The following is a 5456-nucleotide window of genomic DNA, read 5'->3' on the forward strand; positions in this document are numbered from 1 at the left end:
TTACTATCGTGTTTGATGCCAGCTTGCCTGCTGTACCATCTGACACACATTCACACCTTTCCCTACTGAGCACCGTCAGCCTCTGCCACCATGCCTCAGCGCTTGAGGCTACTAGCAAACACGCCACTGTGTGAGACTCCTAGCATGTAGTGCGTATGCCATGTTTCTGTGTGTCTGTGCATCTCTCTTTGTCTTGAGCAAATGCATTCACGTGTGCTTGTCAAAAGGCAGAGTTATGCATAAGATGACACTGTGCATCAACCGTGCTTGATAATATCCAAGCTGTCATGTGCCCTACGCTTTACACATTAAAGGAGAAAGCAATGGAGAGTGTTGCTGATGCCAGTGTGTGCCCAGACACCTGCCAGGCCCCTGTTTTCCTGTGTTTGTGTCAATGTCAGCTCAGGACTCCAGGTCCCTGACACAGGTTATAGGCCCAGCAGGACAAGCGCCTCTTCTCACTCGATCTCTCGCCCGACTGGGAATCACCTGCCCTTGCCAGCCAGATCACTGACGTTTTAAAACCCTTCAACAGTCTGCCTGCCCATATGCCCAAATTAACTCTATACCATTCAGTATGATAGCACCTGAAAAAGCCGCTTCAGGCATCATTTAGTTATTTGCAAGTTTGCAAATGTTCATAATGTATCAGAGATGGCTGTGACCACATATTCAGGACTGTGGGGGACCAGTTTCAAATTGACCATTTAAAAATCCATATTGGTTTACCATCAATGTCTAAGATGAGATAATTTTATTTATTTATTTATTTATTTTATTTTTTTGCATTGTGACTTTTTCAGGACTCTTAAAAGCATTTTACCACCCAATTCTCAAACCGTAACACATCTGAACATGTAACTCTTACTATTCCCAGTACTATTTTCAATGATGATTCTCATTACTGCAACACAGTCATATATATATATATATATATATATATATATATATATATATATATATATATATATATATATTTATTTATTATTATTATTATTATTATTTTTTACTGTATTACAAAAATAATAGTTTCTTCTGATTTTGGAGTTAAACTGGACCGAGACATTTACTTGACAGGTTTTGTGAGAATCCCCCAACCATGTCAAAGGCACAGTTCAACCAAAAAGTAAAATTCTCATGTTGTTCCAAACCCATATGATTTATGCATGAATTATCATTTAGAATATTCTGCTAAATATTTCCTTTTGTGTTTCACAGAGGAAAGAAGGTCAAACAGGTTTGGAACTACATGAAGGCCCAAGAGTTTTAATTTTTGGGTGAACTAACCCTTTAAATGTCTGATGCTTAATTTGCTTTTATTTTTTCTTTTCTGTTATATTGGATTTGACATCTTGTGTCTTAATGGTTATTCACCATCCATCCTTTGTTCTAAATGTTACTAAAGTAGTTTTGTTATCACAAAGGATCATCTGGAAAGTAGAATACAAAACTGTAGCTCTGTCTCTTGTTAGATCTTTCTCACTTGCTCACTCTAAACATCCTCAGTGCATGTCTCTCTCACTCTTTCTGTCTCTGTCCCTTCCACTCCCCCTTTCCATCTTCCCCTCCCTATCTGCTGGACTCAGCAGTCGCTCCTTTAATCTCTTGCGCTCCGCCGGTGCTGCACATGCTGGGTCCTCATGGGCCTACAGATGCCCTCTGTCCATGGGAGCACTTCCTGTGCAGGTGTGCAATGGGGCAAGGGCGGCACTAGACAAAATGCAGTCTTGCCAGGCTAAGCGTTGTGCTGTGGTACTCCCCATTTGTCACTCAAACAGCACCAGTCCAGATGCCACTTCATACGGTCTGCCTCATCCTGAAAGCATGGCTCTGGTTCAGTTTGCCTTCTACTGACTTGATCGAATTTTGATAGTTGTACTTTTTCTCATTGCTGGCATCTCTTAATCAATGTTAATTGGCTCCAATTAACATATGTTAATTAATGATATTTACCTCAAATTAAAGGTATGAATGGTCCCAAAGGGTTTTCTGTTCATCCAATTAGAACCAATTAGCTGCAATTAACACGTGCAAATGAGATGCTATTGAGTCCAAAACAAACAGTGTGTAGCCTGCGTAATTCCCATGCAGTTTCACCTGGGCTGTATGTGTGCAGCAGTAGAGTGGCGTGAGCCTCGCATCACACACATATCATGTTCAACACACACTCATACACACACATATACAAGCTCTGTTGGGCAATTTGGTGGGTCTAGGGCAAGGATTTGAAGCTTAGCCATCTAACACTTCTCAGCAGACTGTGCTTATTTGCATGTTAGTTGAGAGGCCATGTAAATTGTCTTATATATAATACTGTTAGCATGCATTAGTAAAATACCTAAATATGCTTTTACTTAATGTAGTACCACAAAGTTATATATATATATATATATATATATATATATATATATACACAGTATATATCAATACTACATTGTGGGGACCAAATGTTCCCACAAGGATAGTAAAACCTGAGATCATCTACCTTGTGGGACCCAGCCAGCGGTCCCCACGAGGGAAATGGCTTAGTAAACATACTAAATGATGTTTTTTTGGAAATGCAAAAATGCAAAAATGATTCTGTGAGGGTTAGGTTTAGGGGTATGGTTAGGGTTAGGGGATAGATATTATTGTTAGATCTGTATAAAATCCATAAAATGCATGGAAGTCTATGGAGATTCCCCACAATGATATAAAAACAAGTTTGTGTGTGTGTGCGTGTATGTGTGTGTGTGTGTGTTTGTGTGTGTATACCAGGCAGATAATTCATTAAACATCTGAGGCTTTTGTTCATGTAAGAAATTACTGTATAAAAGAGAGGTCCTTTTTAGACAGCAATTGACTCATAAAGGGAAAATACATGGCGTGAAATACATTAGGTAGATTTTAATGTGGTGTAAACAGGCAATGAGAGCCAAATGAACACAATACAGAGCAGCAGGTTGTGTATCTATGTATTGTGAAAACTTCCCACCTCTACTCCATTGAAAACTTCTTTCTTGGTGGAAAAAAAAGTGCCAGGGGTATTCATGGGCTCTTTCAACCACTTATACCATTTACTGAAGAAAATTACATATTTTCAAAAACCAAGCACTGAATTCTTTACCTGGGTATTAAGACTGCATTTCTCATGCCTCTTTTTAGTTCAATTATACCAGCAGCAGAAGCAAGGTACCAATAAGCATGCAAAGTTGACATCAATAACTTCCATACACCCTCTCTATTTTTGAATAGATGCAGATTATTTCACATTGAGGTTGAATAAGCGAGAGAGCTTTTTGAAATCAACATTGAGAGCAGGCTCTAATCTGAGTTTGCCATTTTAGGCGAGTGTTGACAGCAATCTTCCCCAGCATGGTTTGGTTGTGTTGTATTAGTCTCCAGGTTTTACAGTGGAAATGGAGAATGCCTCTGATACTTACCATTGTAGAAATCAGGGGTTTCTGAGCTTTGCGATGGGGGAAGAAGCCGCTTTGTTCGGTGATAAGAGCAGAGGGGAATATATGAGCAAAAAAGGCAATCCAAAGGGCTGAACAAATCTGGGAGCAGTATTATGGGATGGTAAACACGTCTGCAGCTAAGATGCAGCAAATTTGCTGTTTCTTATTTTTAGTATGTGCTGTATTTGTAGAGGAGCACAAAGGGTGGAAGGGCTTCATGGGTGGGTGGAGGGGGGGGGGGGGGTTAAAGAGGTGTGTCTTGTTGAAACACAGGCAGAAAACTAAAGGGGAAAAGCAAGAATCAAAGGACAAGAAAGGCATAAAGAGAAAAAGAGTTCTACTCTTATTACATCCAAATAAAAAAGCTTATGGATCTTTACCACTTCTTAACACTTTCCTCTTGACCTTTTCCCCAAGAAGCCAGGAATCATTTTTGCCAAGATTTTTTTTTCTTTTTTCTTTTATGATGGCAATAGTAATGTATTGGCCAAGGTCATATCTGTGTGATCAGTATATTGATCATTTATGCATGAAATTTATTACATAACAGACCAAAGCTTTTTTTTATTATTCTTTTATTTATTTTGATTCTGGGTTAAATACAAGTTAAAGGAATAGTTCACCCAAAAATGAAATATTTCTCATCATTTACTCACCCTTATGCCATACCAGATGTGTATGACTTTCTTTCATCTGCTGAACTCAAATGAAGATTTTTAGACCTTATTCAGGCTAGCGTCATCTTTGATTTTTAATGGGAATGTCAACGAGGCTGTGAGCGACTTATCATCTCTTCAGTGGCACGAATGGTATAAAGCTGTATAAAGCTGCTAGATCACATCTGATTGTCCACAACTCATGTTGTCTGGAGTTCTTTGTATAATGAATGTTTTATCAATGATATTTCATCAATGTTTTGTCCACAGAACAATCCAAAAACACTTTAAACTTCAGCACAGTCCACTGAAGAGACTGTACATCTATCCCTCACAGCCTCATTGTCATTCCTATTAAAAATCAAAGATGGCACTAGCGTGAATAAGGTCACTTTACACAACTTTTGAAGCTTCAAAAATAATATAAGTCATCATAAAATTAATCCATAAGAATCCAGTGGTTAAATCAATATCTTCAGAAGCGATATGACAGGTGTGTGGGAGAAACAAATCACTTTCACATTCTTCTTCTTGTGTCTTTAGTGATTCACATTCTTCATGAATACTGCCCCCTACTGGGCAGTGAGAAGAATTGCAAGCAAAAAAGGACTTAAATATTGATCTGTTTCTCACCCACACCTATCACATCACTTCTGAAGATATGGATTAAAACACTGGAGTTGTATGGATTACTTTTATGATGTCTTTATGTGCTTTTTGGAGCGTCAAAACTTCAGCACCCATTCACTTGCATTGTATGGACCTAAAGAGCTGAAATATTTTTCTAAAAATCATAATTTGTGTTCTGCAGAAGAAAGAAAGTCATACACATCTGGGTTGACATGAAGGTGAGTAAATGATGAGAGAATTTTCATTTTTGGGTGAACTATCCCTTTAAGCTCAATCGACAGCATTAACACAAAAAATGCATTTCGACATGTCTCTCCTCTTTAAAAGCACATGGTTTACTAATCTTTTCTATTTATAAGTTAAGTTATAAATTAAGCCATGGCGACATAACACCGTGAACCCTGTCATCCCATAAATACAACTTTACAGCTCAAATAATACACAATTTTTAACAGAAGAATTAATGTAAATGCTCTTATAAAATCATGTTTTTAATTTGAAAAAAGGATTTTAAATAAATTTTTGTGGTAATCAACAGTATGCCACCAATTCTGTCTATTGAGCATAACTTGTATTGAATCCAGAATATTTCTTAAATAATCCATTGTAGTGTAATCCAATTGTAATTTATTTGTGAAATGACCTTATAAATGTAATTGTAAGAAGCAGTGAGTGAGATTTCAAGACACACCATAGACAAAAAGACACCTTTAAACTAAATTTTTGAGGC

The sequence above is a fragment of the Myxocyprinus asiaticus genome, chromosome 39, assembly GCF_019703515.2.
Source record: "Myxocyprinus asiaticus isolate MX2 ecotype Aquarium Trade chromosome 39, UBuf_Myxa_2, whole genome shotgun sequence".
NCBI lineage: Eukaryota > Metazoa > Chordata > Actinopteri > Cypriniformes > Catostomidae > Myxocyprinus > Myxocyprinus asiaticus.